This window comes from Patagioenas fasciata, chromosome 14, assembly GCF_037038585.1.
Source record: "Patagioenas fasciata isolate bPatFas1 chromosome 14, bPatFas1.hap1, whole genome shotgun sequence".
NCBI classification, from domain to species: domain Eukaryota; kingdom Metazoa; phylum Chordata; class Aves; order Columbiformes; family Columbidae; genus Patagioenas; species Patagioenas fasciata.
This window is the reverse complement of record NC_092533.1, coordinates 13,867,756-13,889,450: the sequence shown is the minus strand read 5'-3', so window position 1 is coordinate 13,889,450 and position 21,695 is coordinate 13,867,756. Positions and strand designations below refer to the sequence as shown.

General features: G+C 36.2%; 1 long non-coding RNA gene across 1 annotated transcript in view; it reads right to left on the bottom strand.

Moving 5' to 3' along the window:
• Positions 1-2,578: 2,578 nt before the first annotated feature.
• The window catches only part of LOC139829087 (uncharacterized), a 234,082-nt gene continuing 214,965 nt past the window's right edge, over positions 2,579-21,695 (bottom strand). Inside the window, exon 4 of the long non-coding RNA XR_011741333.1 lies at positions 2,579-2,625. This is a non-coding gene — a long non-coding RNA (uncharacterized lncRNA). The remainder of the gene's footprint in view (positions 2,626-21,695) is intronic.

The following is a 21,695-nucleotide window of genomic DNA, read 5'->3' as shown; positions in this document are numbered from 1 at the left end:
GCTTTCTGTGTTTCATGCAATCAGGTAATGGCAAATATTCTGTAATATACATACATATATATATATTTATTTCTCGGCTTATCTTTGTTTCATGGATCAAGAGAAGAGTTATTTAATGAAAAACTACCTTAAATAAGAACCATCTGTCACAACCTTGTCTAGACTCATACTTAACTGCATTTTACTCCTTATGGAGATAATGTCAGGGCTTGGTTTTCCAAGAGTCCTCATAATCTTAGAGATAACTTTGAAATTTACTTGCTATCCTTACTGAAATGACCTTGAACAATACAAATGGTTATACACATTTTCTGGGTTGCAAATTTTTGCCTGCTAGGCACCAGGGTATAAACACTGTCTGTGTAGTTTGTTATCATTACCTTGTTTATTTACTCTTAAGTATGCAGTTCTTGGAGTTCTGTGCTGCTCCTGGTCTTCTTCAGAAAAAGCATTTGTATTAACATTACAAAGACAATACTAAATGTCCTTATATGGAAATGTATTTAAACATAAGTATCCAACATACAAATGTCCAAATTGCAAGTCAAATTGTTAAAGTATCTGAACTGTATCTTTCTTTATTCTGCTTGCAAAGCAGTAAAGGTGAGGATCACTAGAAAGCTCAAGCCATCTTTATGACACTAATTTACTCTATTAGGTGACTGAGTGAAATTGCACCTAACGATATCTGCAGCACTTAGTAAGTGCTACTCAAAGACTGATCACCATTTACACCAGTTATATCTACCACTGGACTCTGCTTAAAGATAAAATTTAAATTGTATCTTATAGGAAGCTGAATGAACTAACATTTCTCCTGTAATTCAAACTGCATTCTAACTCATGGAGAAGTTCTGTGGATTTTGCTGTCTTCCAAGTATTTTCAAGATCAGTTCCACAATAGGCTCAAGCTGATCTGAGAGTACCAAAGCTGCTGGTCAATTGCTACTCCACACCCCTTTTGTCCCCTTCGCACTGGAAATACTGACTGCAGAATTGCACAGAAACAAACTCAAAGCTCCTCCTTAAGGAAAAATTGGTTCTTACAGATTTTGCATGACAGACTTGTCTTGGGGCAGAGGGAGCAGTCGTTTGTGGGTTTTCAGGTGTCCTTTTTTTTTTTCCTTCCTCTGATTGGGCTACTTCACTCTTGCAGTTGCCACTACAAGTATGTAAGTAAGGAGAAGGAATATGGGGTCAGAGGTGAGGAAATCAAATCTGCCATTCTGCACAGGGTCAGAATGGTCTATGTCAATCTTGAAGTTGCACCTTAGGATGTCTCTGCCAAGATAGTCATGAGTTCATTTCCATATACCATTTGTGTTGGTTAATTATTTTCCTGATAAGATAGCTCATGCTTTCAACAGCTAGTAAACTATATTATATTAAATTATAGAACCATTAGAAAAAAAAAGAGCAAAAATATGAACTTCAAAGGTAAAGCATGGAATAATAAACATAGGAAGGGACATTTCCATTTTATTGGCACTTCAAATATGTTGTTTTCCAAAGGCAAACCTGCAAAAGTCATGATGTTCTGATCTCATTTTTTTTTTTTTTATTGCTGTTACATTCCAGAAATCTGTGTCCTAACTATCACACTGCAGAGCATCACATTTATTTATTTTTCTTCTTATTATAAAATAGTATGTCATTTGAAAAAACAGCAACCTACCCAACACTACAGTGTCCTCACCTCACCTTGTAACAGTAAAGGTCAAACAGCCACTTCTAGGAGGTGGGAGAATGAATTTTTAAGCTTCTCACTGCCTACCTGAAGGCAGGGATACAGAGCCAAATCTATCACAACTTTTAACCATTCTGGAATATTCTGCAATACAGCTCCTTATTCCATCTGTTGTGGGAATTCAGAGGGGCTGCACCTCCTCTACTTTGTGCAAAGCACTTCGTTTGGAACAGGAGTGATCATTACTCCTCAAATCTGTGCATGGATTTTAGAGCAATTAGATCTCACCCAGAGAGAGGTGCAAACGGTAGGGATTTGCCTGAGATCCTAAGTCTCCACTGTCGAGTCCTGTTACTGGGAAATACTCTTAATGGGTGACATCTACAAACAAGAAGCTACTGGATCCCTTGGCTGGCAAGGGTGGGTTCTGTGCAAAAAAAACCAAAACCAAAACCAAAACAACTATTCAAAATCTCAGCCAATAAACTTAAAATGACAAGTGTCTTTACAATTCCATTCTCTTTTTCAAGTTTCAACCAATACTTTGGAGAAAAATTTTTTTTAAAAAATCATTAATGCTACTTCTTTATACTTGTTGATCCTATTATAAACCGATGCGGCAAAGCCTCATTACCGATTATAAGTGGCTGAACTTCATAATGCATTTTGCATCCAAAACCAATCTACACACCCAAAAATTCCCCAATAAAACACACCAAGTAACCTGATGTCTGCATGTACATCACGAAGGCATTATGCTAAGCAGCAAAAGAACTTTTTCGCTGAACTGTGTAGACAATCAAATCAAACAAGTACAACAATTCCAATCATTCTTTCCCTCACAATATATATTCTGTACCCTAGATTAAAAACTAAGTGTCCTAGTACTTACCAGTCTTCTGCTCTCTTCAAGACTGGTGACCACTCATCCAGTAATTCTGAAAAAAAAAAAAAAGAAAAAAGAAATCAGGAATGCTTATTTCAGGTGTCAAGGTAAAGTTTAGGTTGCTATAAATATCCAAAATTCAGCATTTTTCACATGCATTTAAAGACAAGATAGCTTTTTTTAAAAAAAGTTGAATGGTGTTCTTAAGTTTTCACATAGTCAAAATCACCACTGTAGATCTGAACGTGTGTATGTAAGAAAACATCTGTTTCTCCAGTCATCTTTATTAAGTCCCTCCAGTTCTCAAGTACAGATACATCTGCACGTCTTTTCTTTATGGTCTCAATGCAGGTATGTCTCATAAATTACAGCTATCTACAGTTCTGCATTTCCAAATTTCCTAATAACGGAAAAGCAGTTCAGAAAATTGAAAAAAGAAACGATCATGACTCCACATATCCCAAATACTCATGCCAGTTGTGTTTCTCTGGTGCTTGCTTAACAAATGCAGAGGATGTAGCTCCTGCCTAATTCAATAGTCTCTGACAGTTACAGCCAAAAGAAGTTCATTTGAAGATTACATTAAAACAAGAAACAAACACAACAAACCAAACACAAACAAACAAAAACCCAACACAAACCCCACACAAAACAACAACCAAAAAACATAGCTTTATAGAAAAGTCAAAAATATTTATTCACACTTTGTGACAAAATGTAAAATACATGTATACACAAATATACATATACATCGTCTTCATACATTTCTTCTACAACTCAATAATCTTTTCATTACAGAATTTCAAGCAGAAGTTCATTAACAAAAGCTTCATATGCAGCTTCATTTGCCTTGGCTTTAGATTGCACTGAGAGCTATCTATTGCAGCTACCACGAGGGCTTAAGGGAAAGTTCGGGGCTGCTTTTTAACCTCAGTGTTCCCCACAAATGGAGAGCTGACAGGAATTACATTCAGTGGCAAGGAGTCAGGCAAAGCTACTTTCATTTCCTACAAAAATGTAAAACAGTACCAAGAACAGCACTTAAAGAATAAGGCGAATTTGTACACAAAACTCTATTCTGAGGCAATTAAGAGTTTCATTTGCAGCAACTTGTTACCAATGTAGTGCCAGCAGTATTTATTAATTAAAGGTGTTTTTTCACCCTTAGCTCCTTTGTGAAGTGAGAATTAGCCTACTGTTTCTGGGGAATTACAGTTTTCTAATAATTTTAAAAATGAGGGTGAGTAGTTCTGCCACCTATTTGCCCTGCAAACACTCAGCCTCTTATACACGCCAGAAATTCTGACAGCTCTCTTTCAGACTGCTTATACATTACTTTAAATAATTCTGTACAGATTCTGAATTATTTTGTACATCAACCAAAATCTGTGCTGGTGTTCTTTTAAAGCAACTCTGCTCTTTGCTTTCAAAAGAACATGTTGTTTCATTCCCCTAAAGAAGCTCAGAACATCAAGGAAAATAACATCAAGTGGTAGTGGGTTCAAACGTATTTCTAATCTTTACAACCCTTCAGTACTTACATTTAAAAAGTGAGGCATAATTTATTTCTGATGAAACAGAGTTGCTCAGCTTTCTGCTAATAGGATCCTCAGGGCAAAAGGGGTAGGGAAAGCACTGATGAAAGAAGAGAGCTTCATTTTACTGTTTTTTCCTAGTCTGGAAACAATAAATTAATAATAGTGTTTACTCTGATTATCGTTGATTTAGGATAAATTGTTCTCATTTAGCAAATGGGGAAATGAAATTCAGCGCCCAAGGGACTGAGAATATAAATCTATGCCAAAGGCTACAATTGAAGGCACATTTACAGACCCATTCTGAATTCCTGGATTAATTCCAATCATTTCTGATAGTAGGGAGGCTGATATTCTAGTACCATTTACCAGTTTAATGATGCAAGTTGGCACTCCTTTCCCCTCCTCTCTCTTTGCTTCCCCTTCTGCTCTCTTCATGCCCCTTATAATTCTTCTTTTTTTATTTTAAATGCTTGGAAGGTCATTACCTTTTAAGTTCCGTCTCCCTCTTTTGGGAAAACACAGTACGATTCTCTCTCAGCAGTACACACATATGTTTTAATATTCCTCATCTGAAATTCTTCAACTAACCAACCCTTATTGAACTAGTTACAAGGAAAATATAAGAACCTTAAAATCACAGAAAGTTAGGGATTAAAATACTCCAACTAAAAAACAAACAAACAAAAAAAAAAAACCAAGAAAACAAAACAAAACAACAAAAAAAAAAACCCAAAAACAAATCCAAAAGTACTTCTCAGCAAAAGCATAATGAAAGCAACAGAACACCATTACTCAGCCATGAACACAGCTCGGACTAAGCAATAAACTATTAAAAGTGCTCTCATTTCTTTCTCTATTTTCTTCTTTCTTTATTTTCATCATGCTTCCTATGCTTGAAAATAATGCAAGAGGATATATAACATTGTACTGAAGCTGATGGCATACAGCAAAAGCTTCAGGCTAGTATTGCATTTCTTCCTATGCAAGTATCAGCATTTATTACCACTCATTAAAATTTAATTTTATAGAGCATCTTTAAAAGGTCATTTTTAAATGGAGTATTGTAGCCAATATTACTGAGTAGTTAACCACTTGGAGAACACAAATCTTCACAGATTTGTTGTTTTGAATTATTAAAGATAAAGTATAAATCTGATTAATACAGATTTTAAAAAAAAATAGTTTATTGTTTTCCTATTTAGCTAGCACAGCCATTTGTTTTGTTTTCTCCTGATAAATATCTGATCTTCAGAATGACATTCTGTTGCTACAATAATGTTTGACTATGTATTCATTAACTCACATTGCATTGACCGTATTTTGAGATAGCATGCACCTTAATGTTCTACTCACTATTTTCACAAGTACTGCATTTATCATTTACATACAGTGTATGGAAGTGACAAACTACATCTGGAAAATTCAAACCAAAGACTAGTTTAGAAGACAAAAGAATAGATACCTAGAAGTAGCCTCCAAAGTGCCCTGCAAGCATATTCCAATAGGATATTGATAATTTGAATATTCATATTCAGTACAATGTGATGGTGCTTAGAAATCAGTTCTGACAAATGTCAGTAACACAACGGGCTTAGCACAGCGCTGTTTACGAGTGTGCGGGGTATTGCTGCTTCCTGCATCAATTATCTACACAATTTATAGATATATTGGATCCACTTTTTTTCATGAGAAACTGAATTAAAAGTGCATAGAGGAACAGTTTTAACCCTTAAAACACAAATTTGAACATGAAACTCAATGTCTTTGCTAGTTTTGAACATACTTGTGAGCTATAACTTGTTCTGACAGCTTCTCCTTGTTGGTATGAAGACTGTGCTGACTGTTTGAGCACTGTCAATGACTTTTGGCACCCTCGATTATTGCTTTTAAATGATTGAATTATGACATGGTAGGATAAGTTTGATATACTTCTCAGTGGCTATGTTCATATTATAAAATTGCTGACATTCTCTTTTGAAGGCTCTTCCTTTTCAAACTTGGATGCTTAACAAAACCATTCAACTTCATACAACAGCATTCTTCTCATCCACACTGTTACCTTGACTGAAAGAGCAGAACATGCATTGTTATTCTCTAGATGAAGTACTGGCTATGACCTCAACTAAACAAGGATTTGCACTATGCTGCTGGACTGGATAGCAGTAACCAGGCAGCACTTTGTTTCCGCAATGTGAAAAAGGAAAAAAGCCACAGTAAGAGAGACATACCAGAGCCATAGACCAAACTCATGGCTAGAAGCTCTGTAAAACCTAAATGATGACTCCAATTTCTTGTTCCTCCAGTGGCAAACACTACCATTAGCACGATAAATTTTCAGATATTGGTTTCTTAACATTTCAGGATGAATTTGCAAATATGCAAATGAAAGTTTACTCATCTGTCTCTGGCTACAGAGCCTTTTAAGAGTCTTACTGAGGACTAGCTGATGTCATGTAGACCAAAGATAACTTTCTATGACTGTGAGTAAATTGCTTCAGACGTGCATTCATCATCTTCTCAGCCTCACCACAATTTACATTTCAGAGGAAAAGGATAATATTACCAAGATTAAAAGAAAAAAAAATAAAACTGAAAATAGACAAGCCCTACTATCAAATAGAGGCTTCTTTCTAGGATACTCAAAGACATTTAGAAGAGAATGTAATAATAAATATCACACACGGAAACTAAAGAACATCAAGATTTTGAGGTGCAGATTTAATCTTCTTCTCTTTAACATGATTAACATATTTACAACACACTGTTCAAAGACTTCTCAAAGCAGAGAGACATCTGTAACAGATGTATGTTCCTAACTTTCATCTACTAGTCTTGAAAACATCTGCTTAGCTCTAAGCTCCATGCATCTTTTATTTCCAGGTTTTCCCGAGGTTTAAAGCACATACTTCTGTGTCACTTACTGCCTAGGTTTCAGCAGGACTGTAAAGTTTCAAAACTTGTACAGGTCTAAACAAAGCAGAAATGAAGGATTTCTCTATCCAAGTCATCTTGGAAAATCAATCCAATAGTTACTTTCAGCATAGGCTTCAGTCAGAGCTCCAGACAAAATGTTTTAGCAGTCAACATTTTTTTCAATGCACAGCCAGAGATACCCTGAGAATAATATAGCCTAATTAGCAGCTGGTACACACACAGAGCATGGGATGCTTGGATTAAATAACTTGTTTTGACTGACCAGATTCAAGCTCCAGATATCAAACTGTTCCCAGTAGAATGAACTAATAGGTGTATGTGTACACCTTATAGGTGTAGGTGTACTGTTAAATGGCATCTGCAGATGCAAAGTTTACTTAGAAGATGAAATCACAGTAGGCAAAGACAGAAGTTCAAAACCTACGAGAAAATCTGCTCTAATAAGAAATACATACCAACAGAAGCATTAGATGACATTAGAAATGGCAGACTTTTAAATACATTTCTGAGACCACAGCTAAAGGGCAGAGAAACACCCGAGTAATTGTACCTTCAGATTTCCAGTTACCATTTTGACCTGCACAATAAAAAAAGTAAGCTTTCAAAAATCATGGTATGCTGTTATAATACACAAACATTTTCCAGTATAGCTGGTTGAAATCTGACATTCTGGTAACCAGCAACGGCCTTCGTATAATGCAGCAACAAATTATAAACTAGCTCTAAAATTTAGAGGAGAAACAGATATAAACCTTAATCCAGGGGAAAAGTGAGATACAACACTTTCCCTGAATCATTCTAATTCTTACACTGTCATTCTAAAGAAAAATCAGGAAGACTGCAGTTCAGAACCAGACTTTTCGGAATTCCTCCAGAGCACCATCTTTATCTGCAGAGTGACATCAGTACATTCACAATGCAATACGCTGAATGTATTTGGCTCTAAACTCATGTCTTCCATAAGGCTTCCAAAGTTCTTTCAAGGTACTTACTCTCTACTGACAGGAATTTCTTGACAGTATCAGACTCATGGTAAGATGTGCCCTGCAAAGGCTCTGAAAAATAATTTCCACAGTAGCCTCTCTTCTCAGAAAGTGTAATAGCAAAGCTGCCTGAACACTGACATTCCCAGAGCTGTTACTCACGCTATTTGCTGATGACCTTCCCTATTCTTTTCATAAATTATTTTACATATATATTCTGTATATATCTATACATATATATATATTTTTTTTTTTTTTTTAACTAGGGTAGCTGGTTATAGAGACTGTAGTATGAACAGGAAGAAATAATTTATATCAAGAAGCAAAATGTCTTTTCTGATGCAGTTTGCAAACTCACACTTGCTTGGTATCTACTGCCTATTTTTTAAATAATGCACAAATCATCTCCAGTACCATGGAAATAATCAACAGAGAATCGAAACCTGGAGCTTCTACTAGAGCAGAAATCAAAAGCTGTTGGAATCCAACAGCTGGAGCTCGTCTCATTATTTCACTGTGCTTTGATGTGCTTTTCAGCCAAGTATCTTAGAGAACTACTTGCAGATATGTCTATCTACAAATTTTACATTGCTTACACATCATAGTTTCCAACAGAGATAAATACTGTAACTGAGTTCTCATTTTCAAAAAAAACCCAACTTTTTTTCTTATCTTCTATTAAGCATAAAATCCTGTAAATAGAGGAACTGAAAATCAGCTGCATCTAATAAAAGAATCAAGTTTGTTATTGACTTTGAGCTGGTAGTTTCCATTAGATTATCCATCATACTTTTATTATGTGATCAACTGCCTAATTAATTTTGTACTTGTGCATTTAGGCAGAATACTGTACGTTTCAATGGGGTTTACTATAATCCTGCACCTGCGGCCTCACAGATTTAGACAGTTCTCTATCATAAGTTTATACTGTGCCTATAATCACATCAGCTGGAGTATGGTTCCAGCTATTCAGTCTGTTGAAATATAACGGTATTTAATTTCTGAGGCACAAGAAAATTTGCATCTGTGGTTATGTGTCTTTGGACTTTAATCAGATCAAAGTCACTGAGAGATATTAAGAGAGTTAGATACAATATTTTGCTCAGACAGTTTTAGTGGATAAATCAGACACTGTTTTGATTTTCCCTGCTTATCGAGTAATATGAACAGATGCAATCATACTATTGTATAACGAATGTTGATTGCCAACAGTATTTGATTTTGCAACCATTCTGGAGTGATAATTAAAGATAACTTGATATCCTATACAGTGATAGTTAAAGCCTGCTTTGTGTGCATTATTGTATAAATAAATGCCATAGAGAATGAATGTATTCTCTATAACTTTTTATCTGGCATATATTTCAGGGTAGAAAAAAGTCACAAGTCTTGACAACAAAAATATCCAAATGAAAATGAAAGTCTTCATTGCAAAATTAGTATTATTTATCCTTTATTTTCTTCTGGTTGGTGGCATTTACATAAAGTTAAGGTTTAGTACTTTATGATGCATTAGCTGTAACTTCCATAAAAAGGACAGGACATGAAGTAATGTGGAAGCTGCACTATTATCCACTGATCATACCAGGCCTGCTCTAAAGAGCACTGTAGCCTGTGGTAGTCTCTTTTGGGGTTACAATGAGCTTCAGAGAAGGCCCACATGCAGTAAAGATATATACGTTTGTTACATCATTCAGAAACCTTAGGCAGGAAACATCTAAATGTGTTATTTTCCAATAATAAAGTTTTCAAAATTCAAAGTTTCATACCATTATAGTTTTGGCCCAAATTTGTTGTTCTAACTAAAGCACACACAAAATACAAGATAGGAGCTGAGCTGGAGTTGTACCCTTCTCAGCAGTAGCCCAGGAAAGCATGGATAGGCTCAGACTATAGAGGTTTTCTCTTCGCTTTTTCCTTTTTTTTTTTCTTTTAATTAGGCATAGTGCTTTTACAGTTCTTCTCCTGCACAGTGGAAGAAATCTGTCACAGCGTGCGAGTGTTGCTTTGTTCATATCTAGCCTGTTCACTGGGTACAGTATATGTGAGATGACACAGAAATGCATCTTTATTCACTCAGGCATGCAAGGTGCTGGCACTGTATCCTCTCCACTCCCTGCACACACTCAGGAAGGCAGAGAAGCAGAAACGTCTGCCTTTCTGATCCCACAATCAAGTCCTTTTCTGAATATTTTGAGTATGTAGAGGCTTTTTAGAAGCAGACATGGACTTGGCCCGAAAGCCATCAATGTTAGGCCCCTCAGCCTTACAAAACACTACGTGCCAATTCGAATAAGTTTGATTTGGAACAATGGAAGTCCTCTGTGTATATAAGAATTAGCAGGATTAGGATCATGGTACAGTACATCACGTAACATATTTAATGACTTCCACTTAACAATTATTTTAGTCCCCAGACATGCAAATATTTTATGTACTCCTTCAGTAATTGCTTCAGGCTGCGCTGTTCAAGTGCCATGGTTGCTCTATACAGCCCTAGGTAACTAACAGGTATCTCCAATGCCAATATGTCATGTTGCTTTTTATCTCCAGAGTTTTATGTTTCACTTTTAATCATAATTCAATGGACAAGAGTAAGCTGCTTCATTGGTCAATACAATTGGTAGGTGAACTCCTTACAAATGACAGAAGCACTTTCATTGCAGTTTTCCCGGTTTAGAATGGATGTGTCAGGTGTTGAAACTTGCCAATTAAATTATCTTCATTCTTGATGTGAGCTTTAGTCAATGAGTATGTCATAAACTGTATTTTTTCCTGCCTTGCAAGAACTGCAAGAGCAACTCCTATACAGTTTTCTTCTGGATCACTGATAATTTGAAGCTTATAATTATTTCTGGTTTTTGCTAAGAAACAGACAGATACCTGTGGCTCTGATGTATTTCCACTGTGTGTCATTGTGTATGTCGGAAAGATATCAGTTTCCTGTGATCTGAGGAAGCATTTCTGCTGACATTCTTCTTATGACTTTTCATTCCAATTTACAAAGTTACCTGTTGAGGAATTTTTATGATACTATCTACTTCCCATAGAGGCTACCACCTAAGCCTTGATTAGTTCACAGGAGATCAAACTCCCTAACAAGTTACTGGCAGCTGCAGTTTTAAGACTAGAACTAGGTCAGGTTTATTACCTACTACATCAATTCTTTCATGTCGCAAAGCAAATAAAAAAATAAAAAAAAAAAAAAGAAAAAAAAAAGAAAAAAGAAAAAAGAAAGAAAAAAGGATTTTAGAAAAAAATAAAGGAAAACAGGACTGAAAGTCTAACTAACAAATCTAAAAAATGTTTCTCATTTCTAAAGTGAAATGCCACAAATGATTTTTAAATTAACAAACCCCCGAGGCTGAAGGCATATAGACTCCAGCTTTGTCTAAGAGACCTTACAATATTACAGCAGGTTTTTGTTACAGAGATAGCATATGAGCAGAGTCATTCACAATATGGATTCCCTTAGATATTCATTCAGCAAAGGCTGTGGAAATGATTTGTGTTCTGATGAGGACAGAAATAGCTTCTGCACAATATTGATCTTCTGCAAGTGTTGGGATTGTTCTGGGTAGTTTTAGAGGAGCTACAGTACAATAGAAACAAGAGAGAAAGCTTTATAAAGTTGTTTTTTATCACATTTAGCCACTTTTTTTTTTTTTTTTGACAACTCCTGATAATGCATCACTGTATGGAATCCTTGATGTCTTTCTACAACAAATGTCTGTTCACTACTATCGCTTTATTGTGGTGTTGTGTTATTTCAGCTATTGCTAATCTTCAGATCCAGGAAATGCAGATACATTGCAAGATAAGAAAGTATCATTTTAAGAAGAAAGTACCTTTTCTAAAAGTTAAGGCTTTTGATTAAGTTCCAAAGGGTTTCTTTTATTTGGACCAAACTGCATAACCGTATGTGACCACTGTGTTCATGCCTAGGAATAGAAGCTATCATAAGCACAGATAATAATTTGGGTTTTTTAGAACTCTTGTTTCTTTTCTGTGCATCACTGTCATTCATGTTTTGAGGCCACCAGCTACCCATCGCTTATGCAGATAAACTTACTTTTCCAAGAGCATTGAGGGAATGGAAATTATGCCTATGGCTACAGGATTCATGAACATAAGGGAGAATACTGATGAACCAAAAAGGTACTAAAAGCAAATTATTTAAAGGAACGAATATAGGAGGGTACAGCAAAAGCTGTTAAGTAACCAGAAATTCCTAATGTAGTGGGAAAATCATAATTATTAATCCCTCCTGTTTGAACCCACTGGACATGGGGAGAAGCCATAGACACAGATATCAGTAAGATATAATTTACAACAACAGGCATCTCAGTAAACAACGTGACTTAAGCACATTTTTGGGTCATATCTCCTCTCCTGTATCCTCCTTATTCCCACCAATACTAATTAATGTACAAACTCACACAAACATTGCCAGCAAGTGCGTGACAAGCAACCTAAATTGGAAGGTCTTCATTAAAGAAACACATGGGATGTGGAATGAGTTGTAGGCAAAGTATCATTACACTGATTTTGCCATCTTTATGGTTAATGCCAAGTGCCCGACCTATAAAAATCAAGAGGCTAGATTCACAGTTTACTGTTGCTACAACTTACAAAAGACAGTTACAGTCTGAATGGGCAGACAGAAAGCTAGGCAGATAAATAGCTACTTGAGTCAACAAGTCTGATGAATGGCAATATATTTGTACAAAGCACAGAAATAAAGAAAATCAAAGCCTACATCTGATATGACAGTTATTTCAAATGACCTTGTAGTTATACAAACTAAAACATTCATCAGATTCAAACTCATGGTGGCAAAGTGATCAAAATGAAGACCACAGTTTGCATGATGCTGTTTCAGACTCAGGGAAAAATAGGTTTTAAAATAAGAACAAGCTTCTTCGCTACATCCAGGCATTTTAATTTACAACCATTATTTACCATCAGTACTCAATTAGCCTAATAAAAAGATCATTCAAGTATTTGTGTTGTATAGAAGTGCATGAATCAAGAAGCGAACAAAAAGAAGAAAACTGAATAGAAAATATCAAGGAAGGAGTCTGCAGAGGAAAAGAACAAGTTAGATGCTCCTATGCTAGTACATGAAAAAAATCAACACTGGACAGGACTTCAAGGGGGCAAGGACACCACACCTTGGAAGCAATATAGGAAGAACTTATTTCCACTCAGGCAAAAGTGAATAGGTAATGTCAGTCAAGTACCAAAACCAGCAAGACTGTGAACTGAGGTAGAATGGGAGCCCTAAAAAGTGAGTATGCTCTAGATTTAGCTGAATGAGTAAGCACTGGCTTCTAGAACAAAAACACAGAGAAATAGAGAGATAAGGTCCTTAATAGAGAAGAAAGGGAGAACAGTTACGAGATGGCTGTATCAATCTCTTAAAAACAAGCAAACAAATAAACAAACAAAAACCAATCTTCTTTCTAACCTCTTTTGTTACTGAAGAACATGAAATCATACATGAAAGCAAGTTTAGTTTAACTTGCAAAGACGGATCTTTCACCTGTAGAGCAAAAGCAAGTGTCGATCACTCACTTAATACTTTTATCAGTTATCTTAAGAAAAAACTTTTCATAATAACCACTTCTGAACTCATCATTTGGTGAAAGTTATATCCTGAATGATCACTAGATAATAAACTCATCAGCCACTTCACAATCACTTTCACCTTACAAACTTACTTCTTCATTGATTTACTTCAGAAGTAAAAAATCAAGTTTCACATAATGTTCACCCACTGGACAATCATGTGGATTTTTCATGGCAAAGCAAGGGGGAGGAAATTCATTTTAAATAAAATAAATAAAATCAAATATCGCATTATTTGCCTTTTTCTTCACCTAATTATTAGAACTCACTCATTTTAGAACTACTTACACAATTTCAAAAACACTTCAGAAGACCTAAACATTCCCCAAACTCCACATTTTCTAGCCTGTATCAGCAGTTTCATTACAGATAGTATGTATGAGTTCTTGCTGACATGCCACCAGGCATCTCTTCCTGTTGACGATTCTGACCTTTATTAATTCAAGTCTGTGCAATCTTCACCACTGATCTGTCAAAACTGACACCTTGTCACACTAAGATTTTGCAGGGAGCATTCTGAAATAGTTCACAGGGCATTACATTGAATTTACCTGATACCTAGAGAGGAAATTCACAGCTTTTAGCTTTTTCTTTTCTGTGGTAGAATGGTCTCACGTGTTATCATAAATAATTAAAGTAGCTCAACAATGCAAAATATAAAAAACAATCCTAATAAGTGGACAGCTGAATTACTTTAATTTGTTTTTATAATATAGTTTTCAAAAGCAGGTTTTGTTTTCCTGCTCAAAATGTATCCCTAACGGCAGCAATAATAAACAATGTTTCTTAGCACCTTAAAGTTGCAACAGTTACAGTTTGAGACACTTATTCATCAGCTCAGAATATAAGTATGCTCCATAGAAAACAAAACAACAGAAAAACAGTATAACACATCTCTGGCAAGTATGTCTGCTATCAACATCATGTTTCGCAAAAGAACAGGTTTGTGGAAACCATTGTCCCAAATATTCCATCACCTGACCTGTTTTACAGGCAACAGTAGCAACTGGGAATAATTATGGAGCTTCAAGACCCTGAAGTTTTATAGGCTCTTTGTACTAGTTCCTGTGCTACAGCACGCAGTTGCCATTAACATTTTTGTGCAGTTATAACAGAGTTGGGGTATTTTAATAACCACCTAAAGCCAGCTTAACACAAAAGCCAATAACCAAGAAAATTTCCTCTGTGCCGTAGTGGCTTCAGTCTGTTACCTTAATGTAAGTAAAAGGACTTTTACCTGAAACTTACTGAAACTTTGAGTGGTGATGGAGGGTGTTTCATTTACTCCATCTCTCACGTCAAAGAAGAATTCACATGATGAAATAAAAATACACGTAAGGCATCCCTTCTCTAAATAAACATTTTCCAATGAGGAGAGTGTTTTCCACTTGCAAGGTATGTTACTCAAATAAGGGACCTCAAAATTGAACACCATAGTTTATCCTAAATGCCACTGAATACAGTAATCTCAGGAGACAAGGAATAAGCAGTTCTGCTGGTGGGGATCCAACAACAACAAACCAAACCACAACACACACGCAACACCAAAACACACCACACCTGTATCTTCAGTATTATACTACATGATCTACATTGAAAGTACAAACCACTATACTGTGTGATAACTCGTTGTCATGAGTCATGAAAGATACACTCAAAAGTATTTCCGACATACGTACTGACACCTTCACAGAAACACAGAACATCTCTCATATGTAGTTAACTCTGTAGGTAATTCATCGATACTTTGGGCTGGTGACTTAACCAAGATCCAACTAAAGAAAGCAAGTCTCCTGGACCAAAGATAACACACAAAGATGAAAAAGATTGCATTTGTGATATGCCCCAAAGAGAATCAGAGTTCATTTCTATTTCTGAGAACATGACAATTAAAATAATGAGCCTCAATACTTTTGAGCTAGGCATAAAACCACACACAGTTCTGCCAACTGCGGTTCATAGATCAAGGAGGAGAGTCTGAAGTTAAACACATATTTAAACCCCTTCTATAGTTTCTAGGAAAAAAAAAAAAAACAAACCCAAACAAAACAAACAACCTTTTCCTTGATAGTGCTTTGTTTCTGGACAAAGATTTTGCCTAGAGAACTCATCAAAGAAATGATCTGTTGGACAAGAAGATGAAACTGCATATCTTCTTTTCTGATATAGTATTTAAAATACCACTGTACCACATGCTTCATGATTCTATTAAAGAATCTAACTAATCAACCAGAGATTGTTGTCAGGCATTTTCCTCCCCTTTCAAAACTGAAAGGGGTGTTGGAGGGTCTTCAGTACCTGCCTTTTTATCAAATGTGGTGAGCTTTGAAGGAAGTATCTCTAAAATGAGGCAGATGGTGTATCCTTTGAAGTACCAACTCACTCAAAGCAGAAGCAAAAAAAGGAAACAATTCTATTGCAGTTACTTCATTATGCAAAGCCCTTTTATTCTCATAGGGATGACCACAGATAATCAGTAGATGAAATCATGATTCCTCTTGCCACTTCTTTGCAAAAAGAAACAGAGAGAACCACAAGGAATTAGTTCAAGTTTTTTCAATATGCAGTACAGAAAAAAAGCTTAGTTGTAATGATTTCCTATTTCAACGTGGCAGAGAGTATGAATGTAAGTTCCTGCTGGTCAATCTAAAGAAAGATGGAACAATGGAAGTTGTCTAAAGAGACAAGACTTTGTTTTCTATCAGGAAGACAGTGGAAGAGTGATATCATGTACTTGACTGGTCAGTACAGCCAGATCAAAAAGAAATTACCCAAATTCCACTATTTCATCATTATAAATAAAGCAAAAATTAATTAATACATTAAATATACCCCTGGGTGCATGCTGATAATTTATTGCTCCTCCGTGATCTATTTGTAGGAGTACAACAAAAAGGAAATTCAGCTGTTTAATGGGAAAGAATACAAATATTTGAAAACTGTGAAACTATCTGTATTTTCAGTGACATGTTCAACCAGGGTCTAGATGTTACCCAGATTTTCATTATTTAATGCATTAGATTAAAAGTTTGTTCAGAGCACTGGTAGTTCCCCCCTCTAAGTGATACTTACGTTTCAATTTGAGCTAATTGCTTTTCAATGAGTAACTTGCTCCTTCCAGGAACAAGGCTATTTAAGTAACCCATAGGTCTGCATTTGTGGGAACAGACAAATTGTTCAGCTGCTGCTAATTAGTTTGTTCCTTCAAGGGTGTTTAAGGTAATAGTATTCCATGACTGAAGCTACCACACACTAGTTCTAATTCAAGGAGAAGTATTATTATGGAGACATGCTCCTGTTCTAAGTCACTGGGAGAACAGCTCACCACGCCTGACTCATCACCTGCTGTTCTCTGGAAACTTCAGTTTTAAATACAAGTAAGAAGTCTCAGCACAGACTGCTACAACTTTACAACTGTAACAGTCCTTTTGACCCTACTAAATCTCTTCCTGAAACATCCCTCTCTTCAACTCAATGAGATGAAACTAGCTCCTATGGCTTCTAACACAGCAACTCTCTCCTTTGCAGAAACTTCTTCCTTGGAAGGACGGAGAGGTTCCAAAACACGGGAAAAAAGAGCATGTGGAAGGACGAGAGCTACAAGTCAGACAAACTTCCATTACATTCATAACCAAGTGGTCTGTCACGATGGGGTCACACTGAGTGGGGAAAGAGACAAAACATGTTTTAATGCCGAAACTTTTGAAAGTGGTAATTGAGAACGTAAAGAACTAGATGTCACTTGAAAGGGCCCCTTTAAGGAAAGCAGGTTCTATTGACTCTGGAAAAGCTGTTGTCCACTGTGAGTTTACAGTATGAGGAACATTTCACAAAGGGAAATGAGGAGATCCCCATGGTAGAAAATAACTATTTGGGAAGGAAAATTATCCTGAGTTTAAGGATATGCCCTTGACTGAGGGCCTGCTGCTCCCCTTCCCTAGTGGTCTTTTACTCCAGTTTTTAACTACAAAAGAAACCAAACTCACCTTTTCCATCATTATGAAAAGCTGCTCAGCACATGGATACATACAGTTTTCTCTCTAGAAGGCCTGAATCTCCATTCCGGGAGAAACCTACTTTCATATTTAATTCACACAATAATTTTTGATCTTCCTGAGAAAAGACAGCAAAGTTCAATAACTCTGATCAACAGTTCTGAATAACAGTTTTTGTCAAAGGCAAAACTGGAAACTACAATAGCTACACATCTGGAGTAACTGCTAAAGTCTGGGGAATGCTGGACAGCTTGTATCCCAGTTCGATAAAGTGCCACTACCATGGTGTAGAATACTTGCACTGAAAGAGACCTAAAAGTAAAAAAATCTGCTTCTGCCTCAAATAAGCTGATCCTACAGCAAAAACTTGCTGTTCTCATTTGAAATGCCAGAAGAGTTACAAAAGCAGGAGGGTACACACACACAAAAGAAAACAAATGGATTGCTTGTACCACATAATGATAGCAACATATATCACCTCTGAAAGAACGTCATTCACGTCTTGTGATGTCAGTTGAAACTTCTGAAATATATTGTTCTGTAATGTTACGCTAACTGCCACATTCTGGAAACAGAAGTATTTCACTGTCCCAAAATAAGCCTGAGATCATACGCCATTTACAAGTTTCTTCTCAGGGGAAAACATGTCTCAGTGTTCGGAGAAAATGTCAAGAAGCAAGTTTGTTACCTCCTGAATGAAATTTTTTGCAGATGGTAATGTTACAGAGATCTTGGAATTACTGGAATTTGCAGAAAGAAACGCGGTATTTTTCTAACACGGATTCCACAGAAATCAAATTTTGTTTTAAATGAGAGCCAAATATAGACCAGGGGAGGGGGAAAGACTGTGGAATATTCCACTTACAAGTCTTAACCAATTATTTGACCCAGGTGAAATTAGTCCTGCCCGAAATATTTTCAAGGTCCTTTCTAGTCCTTTTAAATAATTTCATGAATGGTGCTTTCATTTCTTCCCTTGACAAAAAATCATATGTAAAACCACACTGCCATTGTTATTATCTCCCTTGTTCAATAAAGACTAAACTAAGATATGTACGATAAAGATGATAATGAAGATGTGAAATAATACCTTCTCATAATTTTCTCTTTGTGCATTCAACATAACTGAGGCATACATTGTCATTTTCAAAATCTGCAGTTTCTACCTCAGTTAACCTTTTCTTTCAAAAGAAAAAAAGTATGAAAATCAATCTGACAAACATCCCTATAACAGAGAAGAATTTGGGTAACAGCAAAGCAATTCAACTTTCTGTCAGTTTTCAGTATAATCAAACACCCAAAAGAAACTAGTAAATTTGTTTTGTTCATGGTCAATTTGCCATAGCCCTTCCTCTTCCCCCTCCCACCTCCTAAACTCTCCACTATCTCATTTGCTCAACAGGGAAGGGTAAGCATCGTTACACAGCAGCTCAACTGCCTCACTGAAACAGGCAAAGATCATAATTCTAGCAAGCAAGCTCACTTACATACTCTGCCCACTGCCCATAGCTTCTGTAAATAAAATGAGCTCAGATTTACCATGCAGCCACCCAAGCATGTTGTGTTGATACCACAAACAGCCGCGTTGTAAAATTTATTTGAGCTCATCCTCTAAGACAGGCTCTCTGAACTGATACTGAGCTGATGAAATTGCACTGAAGAGAAGTAGGTGTTTGCTGGTTGGAAGAGAGGGCTGACACTGAAGGACTGAAAGATGCCAGTCCAAGCAGAGAACGTGCATGGTGCATCCCAGACTGCTTTTCAGAAAGAAAACAAGTGGGGCTCTCCTAAGGATCAGTCACCTCAGATACTGCAATAAAAAGGAAAGAAACATGAGGGAAAATCTTTTTTTGGTGACAGCAGGTTCCCATGAGCTGAAAGTGGTGCCTGCTGACAAAAAATGTTAGCTTGGGATCCCAGCAGGAAACGTTCAAGAGCTTGCAGTGGATAAAAGCTTCTGTTTTTGTAAACAAAAAGATATTTTGCCAGCCAGATGGGGTTTTGCAAGTGCTTGCAGCTCTAATATAAAGAAGTATTCTAAAAAGAGTAAACAGTGAGTAGATATAAATACGAAAAGCTCATATTTTTTGTCACTTAAATAATTAAACCATATCTTATTGACTAATGAAGTTATTTAAAGACATCAGAGTAACAATTCCAGCCAGAATAAGCAACTGTTTTTGCCTGAAGTGACATGTTCACAGCAGTAAATTTTATTATTTCTTTGAAAAATTCGTTCTGTCATTTCTGCAAGAGAGTTATTTTTAGCTGACAGATAACATGGCAAAAAAATACATACATGCAAAACTTCAAATGAAATGAGTAGTGATTCATCAGTCTGAGACTACTATATAAAAAAGAGTCAGTAAAATATGGATTGGCCAATGGTGCCTTTCCTCAGCAATAAAAATACTCAAGAGTTTTCATGTTATATGCAAAACTGGCAAAGGCGGTGCAGTGTGCGTGACTTACACTGTCTGGTACGTAGGAAAACTATCTCCTAAAAAATGTCATAGGATACATATACATATCATCCACAAAATAAAAGATTAACACTATTGATAGTTGGAAGTAACACCATTTATCTTACCAAAATAATCAGGTAAGAAAGCTACTTTTAGCTATGCACCTGGAGCAGGAAATTGGCCACTATGTCTCCTAGGATTGGTACAGACTCTGCAGAGACACATAAGAAGAGAGGAAATACTAGACTAATTTTCTGTCCATATAACTAATTTCTTCACTACAGCATTTCACATCTTATCACAACCCTATAGTTATTTTATTACATTTTCTTCCTGAAAACAGGAGAATGACTGATCCTCTGTCTAAGTTTTCATTAGGAAAGCACATTACAAAATAAGAAGAAAGAACTACTTAGAGAGAGGAAATACAGTTTTTCTAAGTGTTATCTTGTTTCAGATTCCTGCCACATAGGAATATTTTACTACTTCTCAGAATGGGTTGGTTTGCTTATTCTTTTTTAAAGGTACCTAGAATTCATTCCTGCAGTTTGTATGTCTGCATAAATCTCAACTTTTTCCTTAATCAAAACAGTTGGGTCATTAGACACAGCCAAGCACTCCCATTTCTATTTCTTAAAAAAATAAGAAAAAAGCTATTCCAATCTGGCAAGAGTTAGAGTTCCCCATCAGTAGAGCTCAGACTTAATTTAAAAAGCAAACCCATTCATAGAAATGAAGTGACTCAAATAAATTTATATTCTATAAAATCCCTTGACTATAATGTAAGCACAAAGAGATCCAGTATGTTACTGTAGCAAAAAGGCATGTTTCAAAGGTCATTCTTTCCCATCTACAGGGAAAAAGTGTTCCAGTCGAAAAAGTTTCAAATGACACTAAAAACATTTCTAATGGAAATACTTTCCTCTGTCAGTATTCAAAGTCTTTATTATTGACACTGATGATCTAGAAATGGTTTGGGATGTTTGTGTGTGTTGTTCTGGAGGTTTTGTTTGGTTTGGTTGGGTTGGTGCATGGGGTGTTGGCTGTGTTTGGGAGTTTTTTTGCCTTTTTTCCCCTCTCTTTTTTTTTTTTCTTTTGTTATTTGTTTGGAATTTTTTAAACAAAAGTGCTCCCCCCACTCTCATATGAATCAATGGACCCAGTGCTCAGCCTTTCCTATGTGAAAGTGTTCCAGCCCCAAAAGTCTTGGTGAAGTCAAGATAAACAACACAAGAACAAGTAATGTTAGAACAGAAAGCTGCCAGGTTGATCAGGCACCATTTGCCCTTGCTGGGCTGGCTTTCTGTCCTTCCAGGTAACATATGAACCAATACCCTGGTATCACACTTTTCTTACAAAGAAGAAAAGAAGCAGTCTAGCAGATACCCATTTTTTTGTGTTATCAATCAAACCATATGTGGCTTTAGGAATCAAAGCTGACACCTGACATTACACCCAGAACTACAGGGAGAAACAAATGCAGTTGTTAGATAAATGATTTAATGCATTAACTGTATCTCTCACCATTCAATAGTTAGGCAACTAGCTAAAGCATGCAGATGTACACACTAAATGG